This window comes from Dermacentor andersoni, chromosome 2 (assembly GCF_023375885.2).
Source record: "Dermacentor andersoni chromosome 2, qqDerAnde1_hic_scaffold, whole genome shotgun sequence".
Lineage (NCBI taxonomy): Eukaryota > Metazoa > Arthropoda > Arachnida > Ixodida > Ixodidae > Dermacentor > Dermacentor andersoni.
This window is the reverse complement of record NC_092815.1, coordinates 108,239,372-108,257,193: the sequence shown is the minus strand read 5'-3', so window position 1 is coordinate 108,257,193 and position 17,822 is coordinate 108,239,372.

The following is a 17,822-nucleotide window of genomic DNA, read 5'->3' as shown; positions in this document are numbered from 1 at the left end:
CAATACAAACTAACCCTGAAACACAGAAAGCCATTGCGACATATGGCAGACAAAGTGGCCTGTTTCGAGTAGTGTAGAAGGGGTCGATCAGCCCATTTGAGAGCGGCGGACCTGAACATGTACCTGAGCCTGCATAAAGCGGAAGATCCCAGACTGAGATGAAGAAGTGTTTCAGCCAACAGTCTGGGTACCCACATTCCCTTCCCTCCTAATCCCCATCAGCGGCCTAGAGCCGTCCCCTTCCTTAAAATAAAGGCTTTATTCATTCATTCATGCTTAGTGAGACTGAACTGTCTTGCTCATGTATTGAAATGGTGTGGTTATATATCTGATTTTATATCTCGTGTTGCGGTTTTCAAGCACGGTTTGAATCTTAAAGCGTGCTTATTAGTATGAACTCGGTGGATTGTCAAGCAGCGAGTTGTGCCTCTGCATCGAATATTACGGCCACTGTGTGGAATTGCAGGGGCGCTTTGCATACACCTACTGTTTTGGACATGCCTGTGCATTTGCTCATGTGAGTTCGCGCTTCAGAGTTATGTCATATGAACAGTTAAATTAAAGATTAAATTATGCGGTTTTACTTGCCAAAACCCCTTTCTGATTATGAGGCACGCAGTAGTGGAGGACTCCGCAAATTTTTACCACCTGGGTTCTTTAACGTGCACATAAATCTAAGTACATGGATGTTTTCGCATTTCGGCCCCATCGAAATGCGGCCGCCGTGGCCGGGATTCGATCCCGCGACCTCGTACTCAGCAGCCCAACACCATATATAGACACTAAGCAACCACGCCGGGTAACAGTTAAATCACGCTGCCTCTGGGGGTTACAAGCGTAATCTATGAATTTTGCTACTGCGTGGCAGATGAAAATGTGTTTATCACTTTAATATTTTTGGTGGAGAAATAAAGTATCCAAATAAAACGTTGCCTTAATTCCGTGTTACCAGCCGTCTGTCGTACTCAAAACAAAAAGTTGGTCTAATAAACTAATAACTGCGGTCTAACTGCAACGTTTACATGCCTTCAAGAATGTAAAATGCTAGATTTCAAACTGTGGTAGTAGTCAGTCGAAAATGAACATCATTGGGCACTTCATAAATGAAAATAAGTTCATGCCTTTAAGTATAAGCTTAGATGAAGGCCGCAGGGAACTGTTTCTTGTTGGTACTGAAATGTGGGTAAGCATAACAAGCCTTGCTGCCCATTCTTATAGGCACATCCAGTAATATCCATTGAACTGGAGAACCACATTTTCATCCCTCCTGGGCATCATGTTTGCAGATATGATCCTCAAATTGAGTTACTTGATATTACTCTGGGTAATGCCAAAATTGCAACTTGGCTTTCTGCATATCTTTCAAACCGATGTCAATGTTTCATTCAAAAACCATGCCTCTCGGAGGCTTCCCGTTGAGTCTGGTGTTCCACAGGGTTCGGTGCTCGGACCACTGTTTCTAGTTTTTATTAATGATATCGTTAATGACATTCCCGTGAAAATTAGATTATATGCGGATGATTGTGTAATGTATTCAGAAATAGATAGCGTCAGTGACCAACTACGACTAAATGAAGCCTTTGAAAAAGTTGTAAAATGGTGTAGTGACTGGCAAATGGCTATCAATTTTGACAAAACTGTATTTATGAAAATTTCGCGCAAACTTAGAAATCGGCACTTCCAGTACTCGGCGTGTAATGTCTTGCTATCTGAGGTTGAGCACATCAAATATCTTGGTATTTGGATTTCTAAAGATCTTAGATGGAACAAACATATCAACACTGTATGCAATTCCTCCAATCAAAAGCTTTTCTTTCTCAGGAGGGCCTTGAGACTGACAACACCTGAAGTTCGCCTTCTTGCATTTAACGCAATTGCGCTGCCACTTTTAGATTACGGATCCATAATATGATATCCTTTCACTAAAAAAGATATTAATAAAGTAGAAGGTATTCAAAAGCGGGCGGTTCGTTATATATACAACAGCTTTGGGCGCACGTCGATGACAGCCTTGCTAAGCAGAGCCAATCTGCCAACTCTAACCCAAGGGAATCGTGTTCTCAGACTAAATTTTTTGTTTCAGCTCATTGAAGGATACTACAGCGTAGATATTTGTGAGATTATTTCCTTTTCAACAGGTTATGCTACAAGGCAACGGCATGCACTAACAATTACCCCCTTCACTAGCTGCAAAAATTGCTTTAAATACTCATTTTTTCCTAGGGTCTTAACTGAATGTAATCAGCTGTCCAACGATGTGGTGTTGCAGCCATCCCTGAATTTGTTTATGTCCCATATTGCGTAATTTTCTTATTTTTCGCTCTGTTACATTCGAACTTGCAGTAGATGCATTGATTCAGTTGTACTCGAAGCGTATATTTTATTTGATATCTGTATTGTCTTTTTACTAGTACATGTAATTTTTCTTTTGTTTGCCGTGCTAATCATGTCATAACGATGTATCCCCATCCTGCAAAAATCCCGTAACGGGATTGCAGTATGTGTAAATAAATAAATAATAAATAAAGTTATGGCTTGAGCAGTAACACAACCAAAGAGGGTGCGGGGGGCACATTGGGAACGTGCTTAGGATGTGTCACAAGTGGTGTTTGCGGCCCGCCAGACTAATGACATACTTATGACATCTCACAATGACCAATATTCTATTTATTAGTAGGAGTACTGTAACAATGTTGCTGAACGAGGATGAACTGTTGGTTATTTCTTTTTTTTTTAATCTAAAAATTTAAATTAGTTTAGCAGTTGACTATTGCAGTCATTTAGATGTTTCGCATTGACTTCAATAGGAAGACTATGATCCAAGACTTTCTTTTAGTGCCATAACCTTATTTCTTGACTGCCTTGCTGTAGTTTTACACCATCTCCTCGTGTTGACTTCTGCACACGATATTTTTCAGGCACCCGCTTTATATAACGCAAGAAGGCAGCTGCAAGGACGCAAGGATGTCAAAGAGCCAGCCCAGCGCGATGCCACGTGGTGGAGAGGAGCGCATTCCAAAGAATCAAAATAGATTGCTATGCAATTTGGACGAGAAAACTAGAATGTGGGTATATTGGGTGTTCCATATGACTAAATGTCATAAATTAAATTATTAAATTAAATTAAATTAAATTAAATAATTTAAACATTATTCAGTAATTTCTTTTCCCTCACGTACTAATACCCATTTAGACTTTAGTGCATGTGAATTTTGTTAAGGTAAAAAGCCGAACAGATCGCAATCATTTATTAAAATGGCAGATTCTTAATTTGTTGAGTGAAATGTCTGGCTTATTCGACATGACACAACAATAATTTTTTTATTGCAGTGGAAGCTCGAAAATTTACTTTTTTATATAATTAGCAGCCCTTAGTTGCATCACTTTTTTTTAAAGGATCGCTGAAGTCCACCATTCTAGGTATTACACAAGTATCGCTTTTTTATTTTATTGGTGTTTACCTTTTTCCCATCGCCAAAGGTTTTCCCGCTATAGTTACAGTCATGTGGAATACTAATATTTTTTATTATTTTTGTGTCATTTGTATGTTATTCTTCTGTGGCCTGTTTTGTAACATCGCGCTAAGAACCCAGTCAGTAGTACAATATTCCGCCTTTGGCTAAGCAGACGAGTGATTCGGTATTCCTCTCGTTTCTAAATTAAGTCTTCCTCATCGGGTATCCAAATCGCGACTTCCTGGTTTGCAGCAGAGAACCAGAGCCGGAAAAATACCGTGGCAAGTTAGTTCTTTCTACTTACTCGTCCTGTCCTTGCCTCTTCCAGTCAGTTACTGCTTTGAGTATCCGGCGAAATACCTTCCTACGCGTTAAAAATACACCGAGCATACTTCACAACATTGTGAGAACCGAGTTGTTGTAGGAAGAATCCGAGAGCTTGCGTGAACATGTGTCATGTGCGAGCCGGTGTCAACGCTGCCGTGGGTGGTTCCACCTGCGAAAAACCAGACGCGGCGAACTAGTGTCTTCGGTTCTTGGCTTCTCCGAATCGGTCCTTGTATAACTGTAAAGAAAAAGAGTATGGCACCGATTTTCGCGGTTACGCACTTCCTCACGGCTTGCAAGCAGACTGAGACTCAAACTGTGTGGTTCAATAAAGTGAGTGAGTATTACCTGTACGACAATGAACTGCGTTCATTATATTGCATCAATGTAGGTGAGTTTACCGTATCATTTACTAGCACCACAATACACAATATGATAGGTACACTACTCTATTGTTTTAACCTACATCTAGCCGTTCTCGTCACCTGCTAGGTCGCACTTCGTGATTAAACACACTTCCTGAGGTGGGCTCCATATATGTGGTTGATAAAACTTTCGGCGTTTCCTATCAGGAACGATGCCACTAAGGAGTTACAAGAATATTTTGAAGCATTACATTCCTCTCCCGGGCACAATCAACAAACACCTCAATGTTGTTCACTAGGCCCACCTCAGAAAACCTACCAGGACATTGGGGCTGGATTATAGCTCAAGCGGTGTCTTGTTTCATCTTTCACGTGATCATGCTCTGCACGAAGGAACAACAGGGCCTCACATTGAATCTAATCAGAAAAAAAAGCCAGCCGAACGGTAGATGCGTATGGTTGAACATAATTATTCGTCTATAAAAGCTTTACAACCTAAGATGTTGTGGGCTCAATTCAACAGCCCTAAGGCACGTTAAAAGCACGTTCACAGCGAAGGCGGAGCGGGCAAGCGGACAAGCGGATCCGGCCAACCAGCCGCGGATTTTCCGCATTGCGAAAAATCCGCGGCCGCTTGGCTGCATCGCGCACGAACCGATTTTTTTCCGCGGGGAAAGGTTGGGCCCTTTGGACGCAGCTAATCGAACCCGAGACGGCGAAAGCGCCAGGGAACAAACGTAAACATTCGGCCGAGAGAATGCAAATGGCGTCCGTCATGTGTGAAGCGGTTGTGTTCTCTGTGGAACTGCTGGTGAACACAATGAAGCAGTACCCAGTCCTGCACGACAAAGTACAAGGAAGCCGACCATAGATCTTCCGGCCTTTCAACACTAGCTATTTTCCTAGACGTATCAAAGGCTTATGATAGCATCCTTCAGAGCTCAATACTCAATAACTTGCAGGCCATGGGCGTACAAGGCTAACTTCTGCAATTCATTCACTCATTTATCAGTGATCGTAAAATTCAAGTGCGGTTAGGAAGTACCATAAGCACCGAAAGGGCGGTATCGCGAGGTGTAACTCAGGGAAGTGTTCTTTCCCCAACGCTCTTTGTATTGGCTGGTCTTCCCGCTGAAGTGCAAAACCATTGCAGGCATGTGCATATGTCAATCCCACGGCGGCCGCATTTCGATGGGGGCGAAATGCGAAAACACCCGTGTACTTAGATTTAGGTCCACGTTAAAGAACCCCAGGTGGTCAAAATTTCCGGAGTCCTCCACTACGGCGTGCCTCATAATCAGAAAGTGGTTTTGGCACGTAAAACCCCATAATCTAATTTTTTTTAATATGTCAATATATGCGGACGACATTTGTCTTTGGTTAACCGGATATCAACACAAGCGTTTAGCTCTGATAGCTCGACAGGCATTACTTTCAGTACAAAATGACCTTCAAGGTGTTGGGTTGACTCTCCCGGTGGAAAAATCTGGCTTCATCATGTTTCCAGGTAGAGGAAGACGGTATGCGCGACTGAAGATAAACTTTGATCAATCTTGCCTTCGTCAATTGACGCACAAGCGCTTTTTGGCGTCATTATTGACTACCGTCTACAGTGGCGACGAGCTGTGGACTCGGTTGTAACATCACTACCTTCGCGTCGCAATGTGATCCGTAGAGTTGCAAGTGAGCCATGGGGAAATCACTCTTCTTCAATGATCAGGCTGCACGATGCACTAGTGACGAGTCGAATAATGTACCAGCTCCCTTTAATTTCCCCCTCGCTATCACAGCTGGAACGACTTGAGGTTTTGCACAGAAAGGGCCTAAGGAGGGGCTCTTGGCGTTCCGCAGACTGCTCGCAACAAGATAGTACTTTATGAGTCTCTATCGAGACCTCTTAGCCTAGTCGCTTCGCAAAGGTTATTGATGCAAATTGGCCGCCTCAAACTGACGGTAGTCGGGCAAGCCCTTCTACAGCGCCTTCGAAAGAGACCTGAGTCCCTAAATACTAAATACTCTTGGTTACCTGGGTCTTAATGCTAGAGGTCGAACTAAGAGGTTGAAACCACCTTGGTCATTCGCGAACCTCGACAATTCTCGTCCACAATTCCTCACGTTCGCGCTAAGCGCAGTTCTCCTTTGGCGGCAACGCGTTCGCTGGTACTGGAACATCTTGAGACCGAATATGCACGTCATCTTCAAATTTTTACTGATGACTCTGTGAACAAGGTCAGAGGATCTAGTGCAGCTGCTTTTCACATTCCCTCTTTGAAGTATGATTGGTCTGTTCGCTTCACTGCAGTCGCGTCCTCCACAACGGCCGAAAGCGTTGCCATTCAGGCAGCTCTAAAGAAGCTACGGTTTTGTACGCCTCAACCCATTGCCATTCTTACAGATTCAAAATCTGCCCTTCAAAGGTTAGAGCACAGGTTCCCTACCGATGCCTTATGTCTTAGCTCCCTAACGCTCGGTGCACATATCGAAGGCTTCTCCATACGTTTCCAATGGGTGCCCTCGCACATAGGCATCATAGGCAACGAGATGGCAGACAGCCTCGCCCATAGAGCGCTGTCTGGGAATCCATTGAGAAAAGTGTCTCTAGTGGACAAGAGACTCTTCAGCGAAGCGGTGTTGTGCCACTTCAGTTCTTTGTGGAGCTCACCTCACAAGCCATGTGTGATCAAGGGTCTCAAAAGAAACCAAGCCACTTTACTGCTCCGCATTCACACTGGCTCTGCTCGTACCCCTGCGTGGATGTATAAGACTGGCCTGGCGTTGTCTCCATTATGTTCAACGTGTGATGTGTGCGGCGACATAGAACATTACCTAATGTGCTGTGCTCTGTATAACGCGGAAAGGAGTGTGTTATTCGGGTCCCTCAAAAAGACAGAAGTTCCTCACAGTTCTCTTCAGGACATTGTTTTCCCTCGCGGGAACCAGTTGTGTAGGAAGGAGGTCTCTCGCCTTCTTTTAAATTACCTGCAGGACACGGATTTGGCCTCCACATGGTAACCTTAGGAGTGACCATTTGTAATTGTGAGGTCTGTGTATGATTTATGTGGTATATTTATTTTAAGTGTCGCTACGGTGGAGCAATTGCCGGCAGCAACTGCAAGGCTAATCCCACCAGTAGCCTACAACCACTCAACTCAACTCAACTATAGGAAACAGCTATGGAAGCAAAAGTACCGCGAGGTGATGGCACGTCCATGAAATTGCGAGATGCTTCGCCTCCCTGGCGGTGCGGGCAGCAAGACAACCCGGCTGGTCCGCACAACCGCGCGCACTCGGCGTCTAGCTGCTCTGAAGATCCGCTTGGCCGCTCCGCTTTCGGTGTGATTATGGTTGGCGATGTTAACCGCCGCCATCGCATACAATGTCCGTCGGAACTATCGCCAGTATTGAGAAAAAGTTGCGTAGTTCCCGCCGCCATTGAAAACGGGCCCGCTGCGTGGAAGTAAGCTACTCTACGACAGGCCAGCGCTTGCTAGCTGCCGCGAAAACACGCCCTGTAGAAAAAAAAAAATAAGCGTACGCAGGCTAGGACTGCGCAAAAAGAAACTGAAGTTGGAAACGCAAGTGAAAATGGCTCTGTCGGACTTCTCGCGTCGGCTTATAGTTTTCTTATATTTATGGTGCTGAATACTCCGTGTGGAACGCTTCCTTTCTTCGTTCGACTCGAGGAAACTTCTACTCGGCCACTTCGCGTTGCGGTTGGCAAGGATCGACAACAGGCCGACGAACGCTTCGCCTAGCATCGCCGGTGGATGTCGGACGCCTGCCTACTCACAGCTGAAGTGTTTCGCTGATCCACCGATGGACCCCCTCAAGAGCAAGCTGGCAGCTCGACGTGCCCAAAATAACAAGCTGCTGCAGAAGGCCTGAGTGCTGCTGAACGACTCGAACGCGACATTTTAAGCATGAAATACTTTTAGCTCCCTTTGTCGGCGACCTTCAATAGACCTTGAGCCAAAATCCTGAGCCGTTATTCGGGAATTCAAGACGAGAATGGAACGTGAACGTCTGGTCATCCTTGCAAGAAGAAAACGAAACCATCCGTACAACTAGTGAAAACATCAAAAAATAAGGTCTTCGGCCCCCTACCCTTTGTGCAGAACCGCCTTACATACGCTAGTTGCTGCCTAACCAAGTTACACAAAATATTGTTCTCGAGTTCTTCCTGTTTGTCCAGAATATCACTCAAGCTATAACTTCTTGTAAGCTGAAGTTTCATTTGTCATTTGCAATGTGGGGGGGGTTAGACGTTCTATAGGCAGATGGAGGGCACTATACACTTGATTGTCATGTTTTGGCACTGATACAGGGTTGCCTGTGCGATTTTCAGCGCCTGTGGTCCCCGAGTTCAGCAGCGCTTCCGTCGCGCCACAGATGGCTGTTTGGCCGAGACGAGACTTGCAATCATGTTCTGTCGGTGACAGGAAACTATTGCATCCGTGTGGACAAGTGCACAGTATAGCGTGATGCGGTGAAGTATGGTGGGGTGTACCGTTGTGAACGTGGACTACACCCATTTTTAGAGTGTGGCTAATATCATTTCCAACCAATCTGCTTTGCCGGTAGCCATTTCATGTTTACATCTACTCCCGATTACAAGAGAGCCAGCATTTTTTTTAACTCTAACTTTATAACGCACAATTTACCTAAAGCTGTAATAGACGTCGATTATTCAAGGTAATAGTCATAATTAAGTATCTCCTTTGGAACACCGGTTAACCCTTGTCCAACAGAAGCGAGAGACGCGCCTGTTGAGACATTTTTAAAAAACGTGTCACCAATTTCGGTACAAGCACAAGATTGGCAGGAATGACAAAAACACTGGATAGGTGCTTACCTACAACTGATGTTCAACTAAACCAGCACGTCAAAACAGACATTCGCCCAGCTCGTCAGACATGCGCAGTGAAGACAAGTTTCCACCGAGTGCGTTGAAAGAAACTACAGCTAAGCTGCTCGCTTTTAGTCGGTCAGGATATTTCGGAGCGTCGTCCTCGTGGGAAAAAAAAAAGCCTTCAGCGATTGAAGCGAAAATGCATATAATCTTTGGTATCACGCATTGAACACACAGCACAGCATTTGTTCCCATAAACAACAAGCAGAAAACAAGCATCCAAAGCACATAATTGATGACAAGGTGCTCCTGCAAACCATGCAAAACAAGCAGATGTTACGAACCACGGCCACGGTAGCTTGATACGTGCGGGGGTGGGGGGGTGACGTCACTAGCCATTCATATACAAAATAACCAGCACAGCAACTGATTTCATTGTTGCTGCAGCACCGCTATGGGTAAGTAACGCATAGTTAGGACTCTCTACGAGCAGCGTGAATACGATGAGTGGAAAGGAAAAGGAAACGGCAATATGACCAGTGGCTGCGTGCTTCCCATGGTCAAGCAGAGAAGTCCGCACATCCACATTCTCTTGTGGCCGAATAATGCGCCGGAGGAGGAATTGAGCAATAAAGCATTGCATACTCTTTTGAGCAGTTGTTATAGTGGTGGTTTTCGGCAGCTTCGCTGGACATCCGCTTTCTCAGGGCTATGATGGCAAATCAAATTTTTATTAAGCACCTCTTATTTAGTTTTTCTAAGCGAAACAGCGGTGTCACTCGTCCACGCATCACCATTCCGGCAAGTAAAGTGTGCCTCTCGCAGCTAGCGTGCCACAACATTATTGCTATTTTTGATAATTCGAATACACCGGAACAACGACTTGCCCAAGCATGCTCCTCGCAGTGCGTATAGGCCTGTAAACCAGCGTCTTATTTCCTAGGGCTAAGTCACGCCCCCGTGTTTTATTATTAACACGTCTACCTGCCTACCCTGTGTATTTATTGCCACACTATAGAGAAAATTCATACACAACACGCACAACGCAAGGAACAAGACGTCTGGCATGTTTTTTTTATTTCTAGCTCCCCCCCCCCAAACACGCACACACAGACGAAAACGTTTGCAAGGTGTGAGAAAACGAGCGGTATGCCATATTTCCGGAGTGCCTTTTTCCGACTGCGGTAGTTTGTATGAAGCCGTGGCGCAGTATTGAGCTTGTTCTTGCAGAGAGTGTGCTCTGCCAATTTTTCGTTTGCTACCCTCAGTTCTTTCGAGGAACGTTTTCGCAACGGCTACCAAACCTATTTTAGCCTTCTAACTTCCCAAAATCACGAGGACAGTGTAACAGACGTACACAAAGCGCTCAATTCTAACAATCGTCTATTTGTAAGCGGTTTGTGTGCATCTGCTCCACCGTCTCTGTGCTTTTCGCGCACTATAAGCCTAATATTGAATACCAAGATACCCTAACAATTTTTTTAACCAAGGCTGCACCTGGATGACCTGCTTAGAAATCCGAGTGCTCAAATTCTCTCCTTCCACATGGTTACGTTTGCTCAAGCAGCTTCTTCCAGATGCAATATGTAATGGCCCTTTTAAGTCTTTCTGAGCACGCGTTGAATTTAACCAGAAAATACTTTCTTCCAAAAACTTAAAATTATTATCTACAAATTGTAGGGAACTGTGCTTCGGTAGTTCCTGTGGAAAGGCGGCCTTTCCCAAGTTGCGTAATGGTAAGCGAAAGCTGATGGCCCTGCGTCGTTGCATCAGGTCCTGCTTAGCACCGGTTCTGTGCAAGATTTATTTTGTGGCTGTCGACAAAGAACTGGGTTTTCAATTTGAAAACAAGGTTTATCTCATAGTCTTTACATAAACAGACAGCACTTTAGTTCCTTTAAAAAACTATGACTTTGTCCCAGACCAGGAGCCAGGTTGTAAGTGAGCACCTGTCCAGTGTCATCCGTCGTCCCTCGTTCCCACCCAACTTTGTTCCCGCCTGTGCCAGCGACATAGGGCCTCATGTAGGAACCCCACAGACTTGGCTGCTTGCCAGGCTCATTACAGCAAGTGACACTGGTCGCGAGGGCCCGAAGGTGGCGGAATAGGCGTTAATATCAGGGAATCGTGTGATCGGTGAGTAGTTTGATCTTCGGAACACGGTCCTCTTCTTGATGCGGGGCCCGTGTAGCATAGCTTCGGGCTGCAGAACGGCTGGTGATGCTGATGTTTGACGGACTAGATGGCGCAAGAAAGAGGATTCAGACAGTCTGCATAGGAGAAAATGGCGAAAGGTGGCTTGGGAGTCCGAGATAACGATGACGCGTCCTTGAGTTGATGTGAAGGTAATGGCTAGGACGATGGCTGCCTCTTCAGATCCCCTGACTGCAGCATGTTAGAATGAAGCCGACGTAATATGCTGAAGAGTACAGTCGACCACGGATACTGCGTGAGCTTGACGATGTGGGAATGCAGCCGCATCCACATAGAGGGTGCCCGACAGGTCACCATTTCCTTGTTGTAGTGCCCTTGCGCGGAAACTATGTCCATTGGCGCGATAGTCCGCATGCAGGTTTCCTATTATTGTTTCAACCAGAATGCATTGCTGGACCTTCGAGGGTAGGGCTTGGGTGGTACTCAAGATGGGTTTGCCTACCGGGTGCCCAAGACGGCTGACAACGGTGCGACCTGGCGAGGTGAGGGCTAGGCACTCTCACGGAGTGGTCGGATGAGCCTTGACGACCCTTCCAAATGTGCTTTAGACAACGAGGGATTCGAGGTCAAAGGGAGACGTGCCGGGGGGAACGCTTATAACTTGTTTGTGGGCGCTCCTGGGTAACTTGTCCACTTTTGTCAGCTCGGTTGGCGCGAGCGGCAAACAACAGGGGTCAAGTTACTCAGGATATATATAAACACGGCCTTGGCCCTCCCCCACCACATACACCTTTCGCCTGAAAACTCTCGCTGTAAATAACATAACACGTAAAAGATTCTCTCCTGACTCCATACGTTGTGGCACCCAAGATGTTTCTGTAGAACAAATCTACATGACAAATGCTCCTATGTTGACCAAGATAAAAGCAATTTGCGGTCGTCTTGGCATCTTTGTTACGCATACTTTATTGGCAAAGAAATTACTTGCATCATGGTCCTCTTTCAATAAGCAAGAACAGCTGGGGCAAAACTCTATTATTTTCTTCTGAACGATGGCCTGGAAGGCGCCTCGTAAAAAGAGCATGAAATGTCATAAGTATTTTGTGTGTCAGTGGCATTTTGCGTGCTTTGGTGTGATCTTTTTCTAGTTTTTGTTTACTGGGGTTAATTTTCCGCATCAGTAACCTTTTATACTGTCCATGCACTAGCTTTACATTGTGAGTGAAATGTCTGCTGTTTATTTATTTTTTATCTATTTAAAACATACAGCAGTCAGAAGACCAAACAAGGTGGTATATTAGAAAGAAAACTAACAAATAAATGCAAAGAATAAAAAAATACAAGTAGTGATAAGATGGTTCATTAGTAGAACACACTATATTAACTGTACTGTTAAAAGTCCTTCAGCACTGCAAAGCACTGGTCGCATACATTTATATAAAATGTGATGTTTACAGCCATCATAGTTTGAATACTTTGGTCATGAAGAAAAGGATACATAATTTTCAAATTAGGGTTATCCATTTCCCAAAAAGGCTTCAGACGGTAAATCATTCCATTCGTTGGTAGTCCGAGGAAAAAAGAAATACATGAAAAGATATGCGCGCGCGAAGTATGGTAAAAGGGTGTGAGCATGCGCATATCTAGCTTGTCCAGAACGTCGATGTCTTAAATAGGTTTCAGGACTAATATTGCATTTACGGAAGTAAACAGAGTGATGATAATTTAGCCTAGTAAGCGCTCATTGGAATGTTGTTCGTGGCCATAAGCATTGTTGGTGAATCATTCCTCTGGTAAGCACTGAAGACGAAGCGAAGCGCTTCTCGTTGCACTAATTCAAGTTTCTTAATGTATTTCTTTAGATGTGGGTACCAGACGGCACTTGCATACTCTAATTTGGGTTGTACAAAAGCATTATAAGCCAACATATTGATATGCGATGGTGCTGTTTTTAGCTTGTGACGCAAGAAACCGAGCTTTTTGGACGCAGGTGAGCAGCTTTTATTAATATGGCTGAACCGTGTCAGCTAATTTGTAATTGTGACACCTAAATATTTATACGCATCCAGAAAGGACAGTTGCTAAGGATATACGTGTGATTAAGAGCGCATTTCTCATTTGATTTCAACTTTCAACTTAGTGCTTTCTTTTTCGTGCAGTACTGTTATTTAAGAGCAATTTTGTACATGTGTACTTGTCCCTAAGCTTCTAACGTTGACCGTCAATGCAGCTGCCCGATCTGCCCATGACGGAGTCCACTGCGTTGCCATTCCTCTTTCGAGAACCGACGCAGCGAAAAAACTTGCCGTACTTGCACATCACCTGACATTCGCTCAGTTGAATTCATCCGATTTCACAAGTGCACGCCTTCATACACTGGACCCTAATTTACAACTCCGTATTCTGCCCGAGCTTCCACGACGTGACTGCACCCTTCTAGTTCGTCTATGGCTTGGAGTAGCATTTTCAAATGCGTACTCTTTTCTTATAGGAATGTCCAACAGCCCACTTTGTGACTTCTGCGGGTGCAATGCAACAATCGCGCGCCTTCTTTGTCAGGGCTCTCATTCCAACCCGCAAAAAACAGTCCTAGACGAACTGGACAAGCGCCCAATGACAGAAAACAAGATCCTTGGAAACTGGCCTACGCGAACATCAGCGCGATCGGCTGTGAAGGCGCTGCTGCGGTATTTAAAAGACACTGGACTTTCTGACAGATCGTGACTTCACTGTGTGACGCAGGATTGTACGGTGACACTGCATAACACCAGGAACGCCTTTGCGGGCTGCGTGACAGTGCCCACAGAAACAGTTTGTGTGTACGTGCGTGTGCGTGTAGTTTTTTTCTTATTTTATTTAAATCCTTCTCTCTCTCACCTATCGCATCCCCTTGCCCCTCCCCCAGTACAGGGTAGCCAACCGGAGATAATCTCTGGTTAACCTCCTTGTCTTTCCTTTGCCTTTCTCTCTCTCTCTCTCTCTCTCTCTCTCTATCGATGCTGAAAAAAACTGTGGACCTGACCCACGTATGGAATTACTAGCCGCGATTGCAGGGCTGTCCAAAACAATAGACGCATACTTGCCGTATGTGCTTACAATGGGCACCTTTCTTGAAATGAAGCTGAAACAGGAAGAGCCAGTGCAGATCTTATAACGCCTAAGCTCAAAGCTAGCTAATGTAGAAACTGTTATTTAGACATTTGAGGTCATTGCTGCTGCCTATTTAATTAGAAGGTGAGAGAGATCACTAAAACAGTGAGTGAAGACGCCGCTAATAAGAATGCCGAGTTGATGTTGCGTATAGATGACCCCGAAAGCATCTCCAAACAACCTAATATTCCACGGCATTCCTGATGTCCCAACAGAAACATGGGCACAATCAGAGGTTCTTGGTGTGCGGTCTTCTGCCCCGCCATCTGAGCCTTCACGTATCAGATGACATCATTTCTAGAGCACACAGGCTCCGTTCCTTCGTAGCTAATAATACCAGAGCACTTATTGTCAAATTATCATCTTAAACGTAAAGGCAGTCTTCTCATAAAATTCAAAGCTTAAGAATGCAGGTGTATCAATAAATAAATTATTTTGTAGAGCAACACAGCAAACGCAAAAAAGAAATATATAGAATATGATAAATCACCAGGCCAACCGTATCTTTTTTTATTCGTTTGGACAAACTTGCTGTCAACAAAAAACGCTATGTCTACAGTGTAGCCACTGACGATGTTTGGGAACATGAATCCACCGGAGAGGCATGCGCGGATGATATATAGTAACGCGACCGCAAAGGCCCCTCGCATGCACTAGTATTAGTGCGTTAGAAGCACATTAGAAGCACAAGCGGCGGCTGCCTCGTCCGCATTTTCTCACTTCAACATTGTTTTAACTTTCCGCTGTAAACACCATACACATATGCAATATATTTAAATTATGTACGCAGGACAAAGTTTCTAACACTTTTGAAAGAGAAGGAGGTAGCCAATTAACAATTGTTTGTAAACGTATGGATAGGTTATGCCTAGACAATGAATACGTTGCTGTACGTTCACCTCACTTCGAATTGCTTTGCGGACTTTCTTGACCCTGAAAAAAAAAAACCTGTAGACTTCAGTGACCCCTTCGGCACACTCGTTTATCAACGGCGTGTGAAATGCACGTGAATTATATGTGTCTGAGTATTGCTTCTCTTTCCAGTAAGCAATGCTAAGAACTCTTAAAAAAACTTCTAATGATTTACATTTATTAGGAATAGAAACGCCGTCATTTGCATGCAGAGGTCACAAATATATACAGGTATCCCAATTAACTATCAGTTCACCAATATTTTTAAAAATAGCAATAGGTTACTTGAAGAAAACCTAGTGCATATTGTTTCCAGTACAGTGGAGTAGCTGCGAATAATTATTTCGGTACGGAGATTTAATTAGGTAATTGTAATCAATTATCTAACTCGAGGCATACTACCCTAAGATCAAAGTGTCAACGAGGCATTCAACGAGGCCTCGACTATCATCCGAAATTATGAAAACCTAAGACACAGTGGCAGCTACCAGAAACAGCGGCAGAGGACTCAATTTTTGAGTCCTGGCCTATGCATGGATGTTCTAGCATTCATGGCCTCAAGCTCTCATGCTAGCGTGCGGGACATGGCCTCCCAGGTACCAATTTCAGAGTCATCAGTTTGGAGGATCCTAAATCACTCTGCCTTTCCCCCGTACCACCTGGGGTCCTGACAATGGGGTCCTTACAAAATTTGATGAGTCACCGCACTTTTTGAGCAACATTATGTTCACAGATGAAGCCAATTTTTGAAGAAACGGCCAGGTAAATTTGCATAATGTACACTATTGGAGTGACTCCAATGCACATTGGGTAAAGCACACTCGGCACCAGTACGAGTGGTGGTTCAATGTGTGGTTTGGAATTTAGTCCGGTGCCATAATCGGTCCCATCTTCTTCGATCACACACACAATGCTTGAAAGAGCGGTGGATGAGTTTCTCAGCGAAGTCCCGCTGTCACATCTTCCACTTCTATGGTATCAGCAAGATGGGGCACCAGCACACAGCAGCAGCCGAACACAAAAGTGGCTGCATGCGACTTTTCATGCGCAACAGATTGGAAGGCACGGACCCGTAAATTGGCCGGCTAGGTCACCTGACCTCTCTCCAATCGATTTCTTTCTTTGGGGTTATGTGAAACATCGCGCTTTCATGATCGAGACGGACGTCAGATTAGCTGAAGGCAAGGACAACGAATTCCTGCCATAGAATTCGAGCGTCGGTCATCAAGAGAGACACTGAAGATGTGATAAAGCGGACTTTATACTGCGTAGCTGCAGAAGGAGACCTGTTTGAACACGTCCTCTAGGCAGCCACTGGTGTTCAACGGCGCTTACGAATTCATAGGTAATAAGGGCACACTAAAATCTAAGGTTTTCTCTTTCTCCTTTTTTTTTTTTTTTTTTTTTGCAGGCGTCCCGATTGCCAATCGGTTCATTTATAAGGGGCATATTTACGTTTTTGGAAGCGTCGCTTTTGCCTTTTCTCTGCCCGTGGGTTGCTTGCCGGTCGGTTTATTTCGTTTTTGTTTTTTGCCACGAACCTGCTTTTGCAGCACGTATACACTCTCATAGAAAAATAAAACTGTCACTTTAATTTGGCCTTGGTCGGGGGCAAGCTTCTGGCGCGAAATATAGCTGCGCGCGCACTCTTTCGATGCGATGCGAGCAGAGGCGGGATATTGAAACATTCTATGCCTCTTCCATTGCTTTTCGCATTTCCTGCGTGGTCAGAGCGGCGCTTCGGCCGCATTATCAAGGGACTTTTGTTATCGATGTAATCAGCCGGCCTTGAAAGACAAATAATAAGTGTAACGTAGAGAGGAAGGAATAGGCGATGAGCTGTCTCTTCGGGTTCGCCCCCGGCAATGCAGTTGCTTTCAATAAGTTTATTTGACGGCGCTGCTTTATAGATGAGGATTGTTAGCGCAGTCACGTGGCATTTTTCATATTTTGTGAGGTTTCTTTGCCACTGGGAAAAGAAATGTGTGCAATTATTACGTCGCTGAAAACACCGCAGTTAGATGTCATTTGGGGGTGCCTACAAATGCCTCATTGACACCTCGATAATTGGGACTGCACTTCTCGAGTCAGATAATTCACTGCAATTACCGAATTAAATCTCACTAACGAAAGAATTACTGACGGCTGCTCCACTGTACTAGAAACAATATGCACTAGGTTTTCTTCGAGTAACGAAAATGCTCTTTTCTTTTACTCCTGGTGCATGATAGTTGGGACATCCCGTATAATTCACTCAGTAACAGAAATAATGCCAAGTCGGATCCACTCGAAGCCAGAATCTACAGCAGTAATGCGCAGCAGCGTTATACTCGGACTCGCAGCAAAAGAAAAAAAAAAGAGCGAAATGCAGAGGCTGCAGTTTTAGGAGTATTAGTGATGTCGAAGTAAACGACAATTGCACGAAGGAAGATTACACCACTGAGAAACGCCAGATTCTTGGTGGTGCGAGAGGACTCGGGCTGTGAAATTGAACTGTCTCCTACTATGAAGTCTTGTAAATTGTCATATAAGGCATTCGCTTCAGTGAACGATTCTTCGAGGTCACACGAAGTTTCTTCAAGTGCGAGCCCAAGTTTTCAGCTAGTCAGC